This window comes from Macaca thibetana, chromosome 6, assembly GCF_024542745.1.
Source record: "Macaca thibetana thibetana isolate TM-01 chromosome 6, ASM2454274v1, whole genome shotgun sequence".
NCBI classification, from domain to species: Eukaryota; Metazoa; Chordata; class Mammalia; order Primates; family Cercopithecidae; genus Macaca; species Macaca thibetana.
Window position 1 is genome coordinate 140,438,407 of NC_065583.1, and position 19,296 is coordinate 140,457,702.

The following is a 19,296-nucleotide window of genomic DNA, read 5'->3' on the forward strand; positions in this document are numbered from 1 at the left end:
CAAAACCTTCAAAATCAGATGGAAAAAAGTATTCCAAGTATATTAGATGAACTGTGTTCCCAGCAGTCCTGGGGTACTATTATTCTCCCCAGAGAAGCAAGCTGAAGTACAGAGAGGTTATGGAATGTGCCCAGAGCCATGTAACCTGCAACCCTGTAGCTAGGATTTGAACCCAGGCAATGGTACTTCAGAAGGTAGTTCTCAACTACTATCCACTTGTGCCCTGCCGGAGGCAGCTAGTGTTGAATGTTAGCCCTCTGTGTCCATACCAGCCATCATTTGTTCCCTTAATCAGGAATCTGCTTGTTTTTTGCCTTTAAGTAAAGACTGAGGAGTCTGCTTTCCTTCTGATTTCCACCAGTTAATCCAGTCAGGATATGTTGACATCATGAGTTGAGTCTCCTTTAAAGACACATATCTGATGTTAAATCTGATTCATCTGGCTGGATTTGGTGGCTTATGCCTGTAATTCCAGCACTTTGGGAGGCTGAGATGAGTGGATCACTTGAGGTCAGGAGTTCGAGACCAGCCTGGCCAACATGGTGAACTCCCGTCTCTACTACAAAAAAACAAAAAAACCCAAAAAAAACAAATTAGCCAGGCATGGTGGCGGGTACCTCTAATCCCAACTACTCAGGGGGCTGAGGTCAGAGAATCTCTTGAACCCAGGAGGCAGAGGCTGCAGTGGGCCAAGATCACGCCACTGTACTCCAGCGTGGGCAACAGAGGCAGACTCTGACAAAACAAAACAAAAATCTGTTTCATCTAAATATGATTTTGGCCAACCTTTGTGCAATTCAGCGGCACAGCTTCAACTTTAGCATTACATAGCAGTGCCAGGGAGAATTTTAAAATACCACATCCTGTTACTCAGGTGTTTCATATTGCTAATCTGGTTCCCATTCTGGTTCTATCTAAAGGGTAAAAAACCTTATGTGTCTGGTTAGTTACCTAAACCTTCCTGGCCAGTAAGCTTTCGAGTCTGTCCAGCTGGGGAGGTATGTTCTGACGAGCATTAGGACAACTTCAAACCCCAGGAGGGCTAACTCTCAGCAGCTTTCCCAAGCATTTCAACGTCTTGGCTCTGTCTTTAAGAAGAACAATAATTAAATCCTCAGGCTAAGGGAATGAGGAAGAGAAACACGCAGAGCCTTCAAAATTATCCAGGTGAAATATCAGCGGTAGCAAACTTAGGTTTATGGACATATGAAGGTAGAGTTAGAAATGAAGCAGCATAAAAGCCCATGTCACAGCAAAGCTTCCTGCTTGGCCAGGAGCACTCAGCAAGGACGATATCTTCTTGCTCCTTTAACCTTCAGGTAATCGAGGACTGGTTGAACAGGCCAGTACATATCATTCTCAAACAGCTGGTCAGCAGCTGTTAGAGGTCCCTGTTCTACCTTCATGCCAACAAGTGCCTTAAAAGCAGTGCCCTTCAACCCAAACAAGGCGACTGAAATCCATTCAACCTTTGGAGAAAGACAACAAACAGGCCTAATGCACAGGAATTTGGACTTTCAGTTTAATCTAAAACTATAAAAGTCTTCAGTAGAAATGCAAACTCTGGATTTTGCCCTTCACAAATTAGACAAGGTTTTTAACAAGTGCTTTCTTCCCTCACTTACATCCTCAGGTAAAGATCAACCATCAAGATCAAAGATCCCCAGAATGGCAAATACATGTGTGTATGGGCTCAAAGTTGGAAGACATTCCTCTACCATCTACTTATTCTGGTTATAGGGTAAAATATAGAAGGGTACAGCTGAAAAAGAACTGGTTTCTAGGTCAGTCATTTGGATAAGAAGGGATCCATCGAGCTGGGAGTGGGAAAAGAAGGGGGAAGTTATTCACCAGCAACAGCAAAAAGAATTCAGTTGGCCTTAGGAGGAAACTGATTAAGGATTTGGAAAAAGTGGTCTGTCCCAGAAACACACATTGGCAAAGACCACCAGGTCTTCTTCATGCTTTCTCTAGAAGACTTTCCCATTGTACTCTCCTTGTTAAGTGTGGCATTATTTCCACATGTCCAGCACTCCACCAGAAAGGTCCTTTTCTAAAGATTTCAAAGGGCTCAAGCCTCGAATACTCCTGAATTCTCAAGGCAATAAACTTTCTTACAGTGTCACTGAGGGCCATCTCCCTTCCGAGAGGGGAGACACAGAACCTGGAGTGGGCGGGGCACCTGGCCCAGAGAACAGCAGCCTCCCAAAGTCTGGCTGCTGGGGTAAGAAGCATGGTGACAATCCATTTGGTAGCTGCAAGCTCCCTCCTCCCCAGCTACTTCTTCCCTCCCCAACAGCCAGTACGTGCATTTGTGTGAGAAGCCAACCTCAAGATTGTAAGGACAATCAAGTATACATCACATCAAAGCCGTTCCAAGAGGCTTATCAGACATCTCAAAGGCATTTTTTGTAACTGCCTTCTTTCCACTCCCATTACTTCTGTTTGCATTCGTTATATCATACCTCCTTTTCCCCTATGCCCCTGCTTTGCCTGACTAAGGCCAGAAATTTTTTCATTAAGTCGCTTTATAGAGCAATAGCAACATTTACTATTCGTGAAGTCGCCCCTCCATAATTTTTAAGTCTTTCCATGTGTCTGGAAGCTTGTTTCTGCTCTTCTCAGTTTACAGAGTGGCTCTCTTCCTTCCAAACAAAAACTAAAAAAAAAGGGGAAAAGGTGGGGGGTGGCTGGGGTGGAGATAACATCCAGATTCCTTAAGTGTTTTTAATCCAGTTAAATTTCCCTTTGGACTCAAACAGCTCCCCTGCTGAAACTGACTGCGGACCTGAATTCCAGGCTCAGAATTAAGTCAAGAGGGAAAGACGGCAGAAACAAATAACAGAGTCAGCTCTATGCTATGAAAACCGCTATGTTGACTGAGGCTCCATGGTTTTAACCCATTCATTTCCCCCCCCCCCCCCCCCCCCGTTTTAGAATTCTTACTTAATCTTTTTAACCGGCTTACAACAGGCAGACAAGCGCCATATAAACCCTGCTCCCTGCTCCGGGGGATATAAAACAAGTTTCTTAAGTCCCTTGGGTAGATACTTCCTTGGGAATGCCGGTGTAAGACAAAGTTCACATTTTAATGCCATATGTTGTCAGTCACCAGGAAAAAGCTTCTTGTGGGCACAAGCCAGGTCCCCAGCCTTTGTCACACAGCAAAAATAAACACCCTTCGAGGAGTTAATTAGGCGGTCAGCAGCCACCTCAGTGTCCTAGGAGGGCTGCCAGCAGACCTTTCACACACACACACACACACACACACACGACACAAAAGGAGGCGTTTGTTAAATGTCACAAGCTGGACATCTGGAGTCGGATTCAAAAGGTAAATACATTCCGTGGAAGCATTCCTCAGATGTCAGGCCACAAAACTGCTGGTTTCCCCTAGCACACGGTCTCATTTCTAAGATTCCCCACAGCCCAAGGTCTGTACCCAAAGACGGGTAGCGGGGGACGAGAGAGGGGGAGCAAAGGAGAGAAGGAGATCTTTAAAAAAAAAAAAAAAAATGGAGCCAGAGGGAAGAAGGGTTTCGAAGCTACTCACCGGCTAGCTATTGCCTCCGCGAAGCGAGCATGACTTCCCCGCGCCCGGAGCCTCCAGGCTGCAGCGCAGCGGATGCGGCGGGCCTCGCTTAAATAGCCGCCGGCCGGGAGCTTCGGAGCCGCGCGGCCACTCCCGGCGAGAGATATGGTTCTAATCAGATGCTGGCAGCTGAGGACTCCCCAGGAATGTGCCAGGATGTTTTTGCTGCCTGGGCTTGGTAACTCCCCCTCAACGTGTCTGCAGAGTCTTTCAAACTTAACTGTTTATTAACTCGCGCTGCAGCGGCACAGAGGACCCGGCTCCCCTGGGTTCCGCGAGCCCCACCAGCTGGGGGCGATCGCAGGGACCCAGCGACGGGAGTGGAAATGTGTTCGGGACGAAGTCAAAAGTCCCAGACCGACGCGGGCGGGGGGCGGGTGCAAATAAGGACAGGAAAGGGAAGCTCTGGAGGAAAGGGGTGGGATCCACCGAGCTTCGTTTCACAGATCCGCTCCCTGGATTGCCACTGAGAGTGATGTGGCACACGGAGTCATCCTAACCAACCCGTTGGGGCCCTTTGAACAAAGGGCTGCCTTTACTCCTGACTTTCCTGACAAGGGACAACGGATCCTGCGCAGATCTGCAGTTTCTAAAGTTGATAGCGCGATTGGATTTGCCCCCCTTAGAAGAAATTAGCGTCTCCCTCACTGCGGATGCAAATGCGCTTAAATTAGTGGGAAATCTATGTGTGCATATGTAAAACATACTGTATTTACATATGAAATATAATCATGTATATGTGGATATAAAAATAACATTCTCTCTATGAAATCGATATGAGCAAAATATGTTCACGACTATGTAGCCTATTAAATAAGTTATAATTGTGATACAATCAGAGATTCTATATAGGCTTCTCTTACAGTGTATATACACCCATACATAGACACACAACATGACTTTATCTGCATGAATTTCCATAACACTTCCTGTACCTCTAGGAAAAACATGAACTGCAAGAAATAAAATATTTAAAAATGTTAAGGTAGAGTGCTGAGCGGTAGAAGGTACTCCGCAGCTAATCTTAATGGGTGTAAACAAGCTGAGAATTCATTTTCTCCATATTTTAAAATCAAGAACTGTTGTAAAACATCCACAGAAGCTCTGCTGCTTTTTGGAGAATTCTGAAATTACTCTCGTGAAAGACGTGTCTCTTTTCCCTTTAAAAAAAAATTAATTGTTTAAAGTCAGAGGTAGCAGGTAGTAAATGTGAAAATGCTAAATTGTATCTCGGATGGGAGGGGGTTATTGATTTTATCAAGTAAGCAACACAGTGGATTTGCATTTTACCTCTGGAAACTGAGGGTTCAAATAGGGCTCGTGGGACACCAAGGATATATTTTGTGGTCCATGCCTAGCCTCGACTGCGAAGCCACTGTGTAATTTGGGGTAGCTCAATGTGAGTGGCAATGTCTGCTCTCAAGTAGGTCAGGCTTGAAACAACCGGTGTTCGGGGAGACTGAGGGGTGCAGAGCAGCACAGCTGGCCCGGAATTCTACCTCCCCAAACTCTACTATTTCTCATCCCCTGACACACCTAGGGGTGCAGAGGCAGGGAGGGACACGCTGGCAGTTTTCAATATTCCCCAGAGGTAATTTGCTATTAAAAAAATGACTTTGTATGAATGACAGGAAGTATACAAATTTTAGTCCTAGGATAGTATTCTATTTATAACATTTATGCAGAGAAATTTAATTCTAGTACATTGTAGAACACAAGACTTTGTTTCTAAAATCTAGAAGTCCAGTTTCACTCTGTTGGCTAGGTAGTTGGAAAAAGGGCTGCTGATTTCAGGCAAATGGGGACTTTGATAATTAGAAAGACATGGGTGTCTCTTTTAACCTCAACACGTAATATTTTCTAGACTAAGAAGTGCCCATTCAAATATATTTTTTTAATTGAAAGACTCTTACCAAGAAATACTAACTTATGTTTGCTCTACCCCACCAAATGGAAGGGATTTGTCTAAGAAGCCAGAGGAAGAAAATGATTTCATTTGCTATGAGTTGTAGTTTCAAGAGAAGACTTTGATGAAAACAGTTCATTTAAGAGCAGTGGGCTCACACTTACAACTTAAAATAGGCACCTCTTATTTTGCACAGAAATCTGAAGAGTTGACAGTGGAGAATTCTGGTTCGAACTGTATTTTTATATCTCTAGGGCACTGATACTGCTTCTGGCAGTAAGTCAATGTCCTGCTCACATTAAGAAAAAAAAAAGAAATTTAACTCTTTTTATCCCCAGTGAAACATTGTCTCCGTCACATCTAAGTTGTTCACTTTTCAACAAGTCTAAAATGAACATCCTTCCCTTTGGAGAATCGCACCTAAGCCCACCCAGATGTTCACCCTGCCTAAATAATGGTCTTTTTTTTAATCACCACTGAAATTTATGTTTAGAAAATTAAAGTAAGGAAAAGTCAGTGCAATGTTTGAAAAACAATAGCCTTTGAATGGCAATTGTCCCTTGCAGAAAACCTGCCTGTGAGAGAGAAGGAAAAAATAAAATAAAACAAATGACTGTGCTCCCAGCCTAGGAAAGGGTAGTTAATCCCGTGATGGCTTGCTGAAGAATGCATGGTTTATTATTAAAGTAATCTCTTAAGATTTTCCTGGAATGTGCTTCCACAGCAACTCTGCCTGTTCGAACTATCCTATGCATGTGTCTTTTCTTCCATAATTAAGCTGTTTTCCCCTGTTAGCTCACAGACCTAATCCTTTCTCTCCTCCTTCTCCATCGCTTCTTCTATCCCCCTCTCTACTGCTCTTGTCTTCCTTAAACTGCCCCTTTTGAATCCTGTCATTTCCCATGAATTGTAAATGGCACTTTGGAACTGGTTGTAAGGTAAACTGCCTGTGTACCTTTGATGGCTTGCTGGACACTTAGAGATGTTAAAATCAAACAAGGATTTGTTGAAGTGGACCTAGCAAGGTCACATCTCTCTCTCTCTCTCTTTTTTTTCTTCTTCATGTCATTAAGAAAACAATGAAGAGAATGGCTATTGTTCCCAGAAAATGTTCTTTGACCTTGACCAGTCTTGCATATTTAAAATTACAGAAAAACTGACCCTACCAGATTTGGTGGCTGGCAAGTCAAAACAAATACCAGAGGATTTTTTCGTATCTCTGTCTATCCATCTACCTGTCTATCTATCTGATCTAAAATATTTGGAGGATAGTTTCATAGAAGGCAGCCTGTTTGTGTTTTGTTTTCTTGCTTATACCCCAATAGCACCTCAGAACTAACATGTATTTTTCTGTTTTGTGCAATTTTAACGAAACTCAGGTGGTAGACCACAAGGGTACTTGGAAAAATTGGTACTTGTAAAATGAAGAATATTTAAAATTCAATAATATAAATGTATATAACTAATTACACTTCATTTATCAATATAAATTTTTATAATGAGAAATTGTGAAAGGGAAGTAAATACTCTTATAAAAATTACCATTCAAATAAATACTGTCTTACTTGGAAAGAAACTTAGCAGGAGTTATCAAAAATGAAAATATATAAAACCCTGCAGGAATACTAATATTAATTGTTATTGTAGCAAACACATACAATTCTCTATCCTAGGAGTAAGAATCGATCCACTAGAAATAAAGTTCATGTGTAATATGCAAGGATTTTTTTTTTTTTTTTTTTTTTTTTTGAGACAGAGTCTTGCTTTGTGACCCAGTCTAGAGTGCAGTGGCGAGATCTCAGCGGGTTCGAGCAATTCTGTGCCTCAGCCTCCTGAGTTGCTGGGATTACGGGTGCCCGCCACCATGCCCATTTGATTTTTTTATTTTTAGTAGAAATGTGTTTTCACCATCTTGGCCAGGCTGGTCTCGACCTCCTGACCTAGTGATCTACCCGCCTCGGCCTCCCAAATTGCTGGGATTACAGGCATGAGCCACCACGACCTGCCCCAAGATTGTTAATTGTATAGCTAATAGCAGCAGGAAGCTAGGACAAAGTATGCCTGTCAATGGAGAATGACTGAATATGTTATGACTCATCCATACTGGTGAAGTCATGTGTAACCATTCAAAAGAATAAATTAGAGTCAAATTTTGTAATATGGGAATATTTCTATTAGGTTTTTTTTGAATGAGAAAGGCAAGGTACAGAAAAGCATGGAAAAGATGTTTCTATTTTAGTAATATAAAAGGCAACACCTATTTATATATATTTGGGTGTATATGTTTGTGTGCGTATATGAAGGATTATAAAGGAGGTTCCAGAACAGATTACTAGGGGCCTGGTGGAGACAAGGGCAGAGAAAAGGTGTGGGAGCCACGCAAAAATGAAAAAACTGAAAATAGTCTTTATGCAGATATAGGTCCCATTTATGCATCGAAGTGAAATGATATATGTACAGGTTGTGTGTGTGTGTGTGTGTGTGTTTAAAGATTATATCATTTTAAGATAAGGAAAGGAAGAAAGGAAATCTTACAAATAGTTTTCATGGAGGTCTACCTTTAGGCTTTTCAAAAGTGAGTATTCATCAGTATGCTCATTGCTTAATTCAGCCTCCAGAGCAATAGTTTCTCAAATTGTAATATTTACGACAGTCATCCCGGAAGCTGGCTACCAGGGTAAATTCCTGGGCTCAGCCTCAGAGACTTATCTGGAAAGGGTACCGGGGAATCTGGTTGTTGTCTTTTTTTTGTTTTTTTTTTTGAGACGGAGACTTGCTCTGTCGCCAGGCTGGAGTACAGTGGCGTGATCTCTGCTCACTCAAGCTCCGCCTCCCGGGTTCACGCCATTCGCCATTCTCCTGTCTCAGCCTCCCGAGTAGCTGAGACTACAGACGCCCACCACCACACCCGGCTAATTTTTTGTGTGTTTAGTAGAGACGGGGTTTCACCGTGTTAGCCAGAATGGTCTCCATTTCCTGACCTCATGATCCGCCAGCCTCGGCCTCCCAAAGTGCTAGGATTACAGGCGTGAGCCACCGCGTCCGGCACAGAATCCGTGTTTTAATCAGCACTTCCAGGCCATTCTGATGCAGTGGTCTTGGGGACCACACTTTGAGAGTTGCTGCTTTTCTCCTGAGAGAAATGGTGAAACCCCGTCTCTACTAAAAAACAACACACACACACACACACACACACACACACACACACTAGCCAGGCGTGGTGGCGCACATCTATAGTTGCAGCTACTCAGGAGGCTGAGGCAGGAGAATTGCTTCAACCCAGGAGGCAGAGGTTGCAGTGAGTGGAGATCGCACCAATGCACTCCAGACTGGGGTGACAGAGTGAGACTCCGTCTCAAAAAAAAAAAAAAAAAAAAAAAAAAAAAAAAAAAAAAAAAAAAAATCACAAAGAAGAAAAAAAAAGAAAACAGGTCTAACCATTCAAAGACATTTGATTCTGTCCCCAAACACTTCTGCTCCACTCCAAGCATGCGCATGTGATGTGCTTAGGTTTCTGGGCTGGTTGAATAGCCTCAGTTTTAAAGTGGAACGGTCACTTGTGAATGAAGAAGGAATACCATTTGGTGTACTCGTTTAGTGCTCATGTTCAAAGTCATGTCTTCATTAGAGAATGGAGGGAAGCTGTGTCTGGACTCCAGGATGATTTAACTCTCTAATGAGTGTGAACCACATGTACATGCATATGCTTCACACAAGCGTTTGTGCGCCTGTTCATATGTGCATTTTCTGGAGAGGCGCACTATAGATTTCCCTGGATGATCAAAGGACCCCATAGCATAAAACAAGATTAAATTCTGGCCGGGAGCGGTGGCTCACGCCTGTAATCACAGCACTTTGGGAGGCCGAGACGGGCGGATCACGAGGTCAGGAGATCGAGACCATCCTGGCTAACACGGTGAAACCCCGTCTCTACTAAAAATACAAAAATTAGCCGGGCGCGGTGGCGGGCGCCTGTAGTCCCAGCTATTCGGGAGGCTGAGGCATGAGAACAGTGTGAACCTGGGAGGCGGAGCTTGCAGTGATTGGAGATCCCACCACTACACTCCAGCCTGGGCAACAGAGCGAGACTCGTCTCAAAAAAAAAAAAAAAAGGTTAAATTCCATTGCATTGTGGTTTTATGGCCATTCCACATTCTTTCTATTGTTTTTTATCTGAGGATTTTGTCTAATCTTTTGTACCAATCTTATACTTATCCTCACAACATCATTGACAAACAGGTTAGGCAAGTAATCTGGTTTCTAAAGGTTAAGAAATGTTGGTGCAGGAACCTTGATTTACTTCTGTTCACAGAGTGAGAGACAGAGCTAGAACTACTACCCAAGTCTTCTGAAAGATCTAGAACTGCACAGGTCACACAGCCTGACTTAACCATAATTCTAGTGGCTAGTAACAACTCTTCGGGTCCACTGTACCCTGTAGTGGTCTGTCCACACCTGAAAAAGCATTTTCTGTTATGCATACTATTTCATGAGAAATACACTGACAAATGGAAGTGTGTCCAGAGCAGGACCACTTGGACAGTGAGGGGACCTTTCCGGGAATCAGAACTGCTGAGGGCTCCCAATGTGGCCTCACTGAAATGGGCACGTACAGCCAGGGCAAGACAGCCTTTATGCTGCGGGGTGGGGAGGAAGGGGACATCTGTGACTAGCAGAACTCTTCAAATATTCAAAGGCTTGTCATAAGAAAAGTGGTTAGACTCCTCTCCTTGGCCACATATGGTAGAAGGGGATCCCTGTACTGGGTTGAGTAATGCCCTTCCAAAATTCATGTCTACCTAAACCTCAGAACGTGCCTGCCTTGGAAATAGGGTCCTTACAGATATCATTATTTAAATGGGGTCATACTGGATTATTTGGAGTCCCATCCCCTTCAATGAAACCTTTTTATCGGTCTTATAATGCTTTTTTGGCCAAAATACCTTGGCTTTTTATTATATTCTATTTCGCATTTAGCATGATTCTGGAAATAGTGCCTCTAGGTATGAATTCTAACTCTGTGGCTTTCCAGCTGTGTATCTGAGGAATATTGCTGAACTTCTATAAAGCAAGGGAAATAGTAGAACTTCCCTCATGGTGTTGTTATCAGAATGAAATAAGTTAGATGTGTCAAGGGTTGACAGTAGTAGTTAGCACATAGCACAGTGCTGATGACAATGCAAAATAATGATAATGCGAAATAATGTAAATTTTTCCAAACATCTTAAATGAATAATTTTAAAAATATTAAGTAAATTTTAAAATAAGCTTACCTTAAAACTCAGACATTTTACTTCTAAAACAGCCTGCAGTAACTCGCACTTGTTTGCTAAGAAATGTGTCTAAGAATGTTTAGAATAGCCAAAAGTGGAAATAACGTAAGTGTCTATCAACAGGAAAACAGACAGTAAGTTATGGTGCACGCATCCCTTGGGAATAGTCTTTAACAATAACAGCAATGGTGTGGCTCTATGGCTCACAGCTGCTTGTATCAACATAGGTGGATTAAATAAGCAGAGCAAGTTACAGAAGACAGAAAGCATGATGCCATTTATATATGGCTTAAAATATGAAAAATAAAATTAATTATTGCTTAGAGGTACAAATATCCATATAAATAAATGTATATAAAAACAGTGGCAATAAATCACAAGTTTAAGGTGGTGGTTACTTCTGAGAGGAATTAGAGAGATAAAGAAAAGGGCATTCCAATCATGCTGGTAATCTTTTTTCTTCATGCTAGGTCCATGGATGTGTATTGTCTTACTTTCACGTCTGTTTATATAGACACTCTTCTAAAGTACTTTCCAGGTATTAATTGATTTAGACCTCATAAAAATACAGTGCATTAAAACCTACCGTCTCAATTTTACAGATGAGGAAACTGACTCAGGAGTCACAGAACTAGTAAATGGCAGAGCCAGTCTTTAAACCCAGGTAATTGGTTCCTTGGTTTGTGCTTTTAACCCCTAGGAAACACTAACTCTTACTACAAATTTTATGGAGAAATGAAAAGGCTGTAAGTGGTGCATACTCTCCAACCCAACTTTGGAATGCACACTGATTATGTTCCTCTTGTTTGCTCCTGTCACTGCTCCGTGCCTTCAGTCTGCCAGGCTCCTTGTCCTTCTCTGGCTTTCTCTTTTTCTTTTTTTTTGTTTTTTTTGAGACAGAGTCTCAGCCTCCCAAGTAACTGGGATTACAGGTGCCTGTCACCATGCCTGACTAATTTTGGTATTTTTAGTAGAGACAGGATTTCACCATCTTGACCAAGCTGATCTTCAACTCCTGACATTGTCATCCACCTGCCTCGGTCTCCCAAAGTGCTGAAATGATAGGTGTGAGCCACCAGGCCTGGCCACACTTTGGCATTGTATCTCAGCTCCTGCTATTTGTTTCTTTCCTCTGCATCAATGGCCTCATCAGATTCATTTTTTCCTCACCAGATTCATCGATTGTGACTCAATGCCCTTTCGAGGCTGTCTCTGGTATCTGGACTTGCACCACAAGACTCTAAGCCTGGGTCTGGCTTACAAATGCTACAAAGATTGGTGAGAGGGGGAAGAGAAAGTGGGAAGTGATACATTACGGCTGAGCACAGCAGTGAAGGGACACAGAAAGAAGAAATGTCTCCCTGAGAAAGGGCTCAGGAGAGTTTATGTAGCAATGTGTGCATGTGTGTTAAGCGTGTGTGTGTGTGCACTGTGTGTGTGGGTATGTGTTAGTTCAGGATACAAGCTGCTTTTTAGAATAAATAGTGGTGGAAGATACACGTTGTGAGGCTAATCCAAAATAGCCAATAACCTCCGCACAATTTCTACCACGCTTTCAGATATAATAACACCATCCAAAGGGAGCGACTTTGCTTTTTTTTCCCCATAGCAAAGAAATCATTCTTATTTTGGTTAATATTCAAACTGGTTCTCCTTCTCAGTCTCTCTTGGTGAAAGGACATTCCTCCAGGGCAGCCCAGAGAAGGAAACGTCACCACTTGCTTCTATTGAGAGAGAAGCCAAAGCTCTGGAAACCCATGTCACAGGTTTCCCCTGGATTGCTGTGGGGTCGGTCTTTCATGGAAGAACTGAGCTTACCAAAATTGTATTTGCTGAAGAAACACCACCTGGGAAGGCTATGCTAGGTGTTGGTTTGGGGAGACGGAAAACCAGTCTAGAATTATCCAAGTTGTGGCTGAAAATGCATTCATTCCTATAGTCATTTTGCTGAGGCAAACCAGGAAACATATAATCACAGACTTATGCAAAATGCATTCATCTGACAAGTAGACATTTTCTATTATTATGACTTATATTGAACGTGAGGCAGTTTTCAAAACTAATGTTAGACGTTAACCACACCTAGCAAGTCGATTATGCTGTCTCTTCCTCTCTTCTTCCTCCTCCTGCTTTTCTTCTCTCTCTCTCTCCCTCCACCCTTGGCCCACACGCATATATATACACACACACACACTTTTATATTTTGTTGTGATTGAGTTTGAATTATAGGCAATAGTAGGTTAGTAAACTAGATCCATGAATTTAAAACGCCTTGACTTACTGTATGTGTTGATTTCTCTGTGTTAAAAACTCCCACCATGGCTTATTTCAAGCTCTCAAGTGGCGTTACTGACTGTGGAGTTGGAAAAAGATGAGGACAGTTGGCTCTTATTAGCATCAGCACTGGCTCTCACACACCACTGGTTATGAGATATGTGCTAGTCTCTTTCTCTGCTAACATTTGACTACTAAAGAGTCTCTTTCCACCATCTTCCTGTTCAATTAGTCAAATTGACTAATCGACTACTTACAAGTAAAGATTCTTAAATGAAGTCTCTCTAGATCATGATGCTTAAAAATCTGGACCACAATGATCAGAGAATAATGACTTTTTTTCATAATTAACACTATAGCTTGATGGAAATACTATAGGATTGAATTAGGCATGCATAAATTAGAATCCCGGCTCTGTTATTATCTAGTCATATGGCTTCGGATAAATGACTTAACTTCTCTGAACTTTAAATTTCTTATCTGCAAAAATGAAAAACCATGCTTGTGTTGCAGGTTTATTTTGTTGATTAAATAATATAATAAATGTAAAATAAATTCCTGGCAAATAGCAGGTCCTATGGTAGTTATCATTGTGAATTGCAAGAACAAAGGAAGCATTCAAGTTCTTCTTAAAATTTTCTCATGAAAAGAATTCTTAAACTTTTGGGACTTGCTTTTATTGTCTGATAATGGATACTGACAGGTGACAAAACACTTTGATATATAGCAGATAAGTATTGATGGAAAAAACTTGAGATATTTTTATGTATTATTTTTATTTTCTGATAGTGTCTCACTATCTCCACTGCTACTACCTTGGCCCAAGCCATCATTGCCTCTCACGTGGATTAATGAAATAACCTCTAACTGCTTTTGCTCTTACCCTTCCCACAGCCAGTGATCTTCATGAAATACATCCAGTAATGTTACACTTTTATTGAGAACCCTTCAGTAACTCCGGTTTGCATCAGAGGCAAAGCCAGAGTCCTTACAAATGGCCTCCAAGGCTCTATTGATTTGCTCCTCCCATACCCCACCTTAATTTTCTAACAACTGCTCATACAGATCTTCCCCTCACTTCCTTCACTCCAGCCAGCTGATCATCTTGCTGTTCTCTAACCATGTCAGGCTCATTCATATCTCAGAACTTCACACTTGCTATTTGCCTGGACTGTCCTCCCGATGAATGACTGCTCAGGTCCCATCCCTTAACTGCTTTAGATATTTCCTCAAATGCCACTTTGTCATGGAGAATATTTTTGACCATTGTACTGGGTTGAATAGTGTCCTCCAAAAATTCTGCCTGGAACTTGTGAATGTAACTTTATTTGGAAATAGGGTCTCTGCATATGTACTCAAGTTAAGGCGAAGCCATGCTGATAAGAGTAGACCCTAAATCTAATCACTAGTGTCCTTTTAAGAAAAGAGAAATTTGGATATACACAGGAAAGAAGGCAATGTGAAGCTGGAGGCAGAAGTTAGAGTGATGCAGTTGTAACCCAATGAACACCAAAGTTTGCTGGAAACCACCAGAAGCTAGGAGAGAAGCGTGGAATAGATTCTTCCCCATGCCCTTTGGAGGTAGCATTGCCTTGATGGCATCTTGATTTTGAACTTTTATTCTCCAGAACTGTGCAAGAAAATCAATTTCTTTTAAATCATTTCCTTTTTGGTAATTTAGGGCAGCCCTAGAAAGCTAACGCAATTATTATATTTAAAATTGCTGCCCTAGTACCTTATCCCTCTTCTTCAATTTACATTTTCTCCATAGCACTTATCACAAACTGACAGAGCTAACTGATTCTTGGTTCTCTTATGCAATGTATTTCACTGACTGTGACTATCAGCAAACCAATGTAGTTCCCAAATATCACGATTTAATTTTCCCTTCTCACTTACTCTTCCAACTTGGAAATGTTTATCCACGCATGAGTGACAGTCCTCCTCTAATAAGGGGAATGCCAGCTAAACTTGCCCAACTTACACTCTTGTTCTTGTCCCCAGTTTGAGAAAATATTTGCATGTAAATAGTTGCTGCCTATAGTTTATTATTGCACCAACACAGATCCATTAAAACAAACCAAACGAGAGAGAGAGAGAATACTGTTTAATTTGAGGATCTGATTTCTAGTAGGTCCAAAATAGAGACCTGCTACATTTTATACTTGGCATATAGTCAGGCCAGATTAACTCCTGCCATTTGGTATGTTTAGAAAGATTACTCCTGTGAGATACAATAGGAAATACATAGCCAGCAACAAAATTCACTTGAAGTAAACTGAATCTGATCAAACCTCTAAATATGGTTACCTTTATAGAGGAATTACACAGGTGGAAGACTTGCTTAAATGACACCATTAACCATGTCAGTCAAATCCAGAATGTGGTACTTTTTATGGGACATATGACCAGATTTTTCCAGCAATTCAATGACATTAATAAAATGGAGTGGGATGAGAAAGACAATTATAGATTTACAAACATTTAAGAGATTAAAAAAAATACACAATTTTGCCTGGTGCGGTGGCTCATGCCTGTAATCCCAGCACTTTGGGAGGTGAGGAGGGTGGATTGCCTGAGGCCAGGAGACCAGCCTGGCCAACACGGTGAAACTCCGTCTCTACCAAAAATACAAAAATTAGCTGGGTGTGGTGGCTGGCGCCTGTAGTCCTAGCTACTCAGGAGGGTGAGGCAGGAGAATTGCTTGAACTCAGGAGACGGAGGTTGCAGTGGGCCAAGATCACATCACTGCACTCCAGCCTGGGCAACAAAGCAAGACTCCATCGCAAAAAAAAAAAAAAAAAGAGAAAAAAGCACAATGTTGTGTGTGAGTCTTGTGGATTCTGATTCGAACAAATCAATTGTTCAAAAAATATTTTTGAGACAGAGAAATTGACATTTTAGAAGAAATTATTATCAAGTGTGTAAATGCATCATCTTTGTAAGTCAGAGATGTATAGTGAAGTATTCATGGGTGAAACGATATGATACCTTAGATTTTAAAAATAACCTAGTTCGCCTCTAAAATTGAAGGAATAGACAAAACAAGATTGTTGAAGCAGAGTGATGGTTATATGTAGATTAAATACACAGTTCTATTTTGGTTTATATTTGAAAATTTTTATAGCAAAGAAAAATAACAATCACTGCCACCATTAGGTGCCCCATGGAGTTCATTCATCCATCCATCCATCCATCCATTCATTCATTCATTTGCCTTGTGCCAGTTACTGCTAGATTACCTGTGGGTGCTACAGACAAGTCATAACCTCACTCTAGGATTTCTATGATTTGTCTCAGACAGCTTCCTACATTAAGTTGTTTTATAGAAAAAACGGTATTATTTCAGCATGTAGAAACTCAGAATTCAGACTCGATATCATAGCACCTCATGATTGAGGGAGTTTGGCTTTGTTTCCCCGGTTCTCCCCACCCCCAGAGGTAGATCCAGGCATCTGGAGGCTGGAGGAGCACCTTCCAGGGTCAAGGATCAATTGAGTTACTTTTACCATCCTCTGTTCAACATTAGACCTTATCAGAATGCCCAGGCCAGGCATAGTCTCGCTCTGTCGCCCAGGCTGGAGTACAGTGCCATGATATCGGCTCACTGCAAGCTCCGCCTCCCGGGTTCCCGCCATTCTTCTGCCTCAGCCTCCGGAGTAGCTGGGACTGCAGCCGCCCACCACCACGACCAGCTAGTCTTTTCTATTTTTTAGTAGGTACAGGGTTTCACTGTGTTAGCCAGGATGGTCTCGATCTCTTGACCTCGTGATCTGTCCTCCTCAGCCTCCCAAAGTGCTGGCATTACAGGCGTGAGCCACCGCACCTGCCCCATTTGTAGTATATGGTACAACTTAGTTCTCAACTTTGGGCTTTTGCTTCCCAAATAAGTCGATTTCTTGCTACAGAAAGGTAAGGTCCTTTCGGTTTATAACTGCCATCGACATAAGACAACTGTCCTTGGTTATTTGGATTATTGTTAAGTCTCGGAGTAGCAGTACGTCCTATGCCCTATGAAGGATTGCCCAGAAGAGATGTGAAGGGGAACATTAACATCTCTTCATGGCCATCTGGTTCTTCTTAGCTGAGGAATGCCCACTGGTTGTAGCAGTTCTGAGCAAAACTCATAGAAAGAGATATAGCCTTCAAGGCAAACCCAGAATAAAGTCCAAGGGAATAGAGGTAGGGCTATCATAGAAGTACTATTTACAAAAAAAGTGAAATCTGATATAAATCTAGTAAAACATTTACCTTTCGGATTGGGAAACATTTTTGGCTGAAATAATCTTCTTAGAGAATTTATAGTATTCATTTTAATTGAATAGTCTCCAGGCTGAACTGACATGTAAGTCTGAACACAACAAAAATTCAAGTACTTTTAAAACAATAAAAGTATTATGTTAACTAAATAAGTGAGTAGAGATACTTGTCATTTAACTGAATGGATCTTCTTAAAACCTAATAGAAGATGCTAACTAATGAACACAAATGATAATGAGGAAATGAAACCATAGTGTAATTTATTCATAACAAGAGAGGCTGAGGTTTGATATTCCTTAATAGAAAAGATGCTTTTACCATCTAATAGAGCGTACCTAGATTGGTGTAGCATTGACCTGATGTCCAATATTGGCATACCCATTATGTTGTGTTCTATAGTAGATGACTAATTCCTAATTCCAAATGTCTAATTTAATGACACATTAAAAAAATGTGTGGCACTCTTTTGATTTGAAAAATATCTGTCCTGCATATTATGATAGAAGAGATAAAATCAATCATGACAGAAATATCATAGAAATGCCTCTATTTTTAAGAGAGCTGTCATTACATACTTTTGTTATAAAAAAGAGGATTAGACGTAATCAGATTTTTGCTTTCAACTGATTTATGTAAATCAAAAATGATTTTAAATTGCAAATAATTTGACAATGCTCTGAGTTAGAGATCATCTTATTTTTTAGAGAGCTTATTAGCAAAGCTTATTTCTTAGCCCAGTTCCAAATTACATATGAAGGACCACATAGAGAAGATATTGTTATTTGCATTGAGTATACAGTATGTCTACAGAGTTGAAATAAATGTACCCCCCGCAAGCAACTGGCATTATGAAACTGAAAGTAGATTTGATTCATTTAATAATAACAGTATTAGATGATTGGTTTATGTCTCCTATCAACAAAAAATACGGAGAGATAAGAAAGTGGGCCGGGCGCGGTGGCTCAAGCCTGTAATCCCAGCACTTTGGGAGGCCGAGACGGGTGGATCACGAGGTCAGGAGATCGAGACCATCCTGGTGAACATGGTGAAACTCCGTCTCTACTAAAAAATACAAAAAACTAGCCGGGCGAGGTGGCGGCGACTGTAGTCCCAGCTACTCGGGAGGCTGAGGCAGGAGAATGGCGTGAACCCGGGAGGCGGAGCTTGCAGTGAGCTGAGATCCGGCCACTGCAACTCCAGCCCGGGAGACAGAGCGAGACTCTGTCTCAAAAAAAAAAAAAAAAAAAAAAAAAAGAAAGTGTTCTCCAGATGCCTTTAATAAATCATTGATATAATAAAATATATAAATAGAGTATTTTAATATGTATCCACATACAATCTCCTTTCAATTTTAACATAAATATTATGCAGCCTGAACTACTGGATTATATAGCAATGAAGCCAGATATTCCAATTAAGACTTCTAAGAATTATTTAAATGGAATCAATTTTCTCTCTTATTAAGTCTACCAACAGATATGAAACATTAAATAGACGTTTTTACTCTTCTAACAGCTGTAGAATTCCTCATAAAAACTTATTCTGGCATGAGTCCCAACTTTATTCTTTCATACTTGCCTCTCTCTGAGTGTCAACAGAAGTTGAATTTTTCCAATAATCAAAAACAGGGTTTCTCTTAAAATTGTTAGTTTTTATCATACAACCTTGCATAAACCTGATTTAATAGAATAAGAAACATTCTGCTTTTTATGGATACTTTTTAGAGCTTACTAAATGCTATCAGTGTGTCAGGAATTGTTATCCTAAATATTAATACCAGGATTTACTTTAGCTTTATGTTTTTGGGGGAGGTGAGATGGGATGGGGAAAGAATATTCCTATAAAAGCTACCATAGCAGTACTACTTGTGGTTCAAACTGAAAACATTAATGATGGCTTGGAAGGTGACGCCCTAGAAAAATATTTCAGTCATTCTGAATAAGGCTTGAAAAAAACATTTCTACAACATTTAACTCTGAGTAGAAAGCAGG

General features: G+C 41.1%; 1 protein-coding gene across 4 annotated transcripts in view; it reads right to left on the reverse strand.

The window, feature by feature from the left end:
* DAB2 (DAB adaptor protein 2) overlaps window positions 1–19,296 on the reverse strand; it is a 75,545-nt gene that overhangs the window by 49,089 nt on the left and 7,160 nt on the right. For 3 of the 4 annotated variants that reach the window (XM_050793421.1, XM_050793422.1, XM_050793418.1), the window contains exon 1: window positions 3,554–4,110. The exons of the other annotated variant lie outside the window; for it this stretch is intronic. The gene's annotated coding sequence lies outside the window, so the exon portion shown is untranslated. Of the gene's footprint in view, window positions 1–3,553; window positions 4,111–19,296 lie in introns of those variants that run through there. 4 annotated transcript variants of the gene reach the window in all.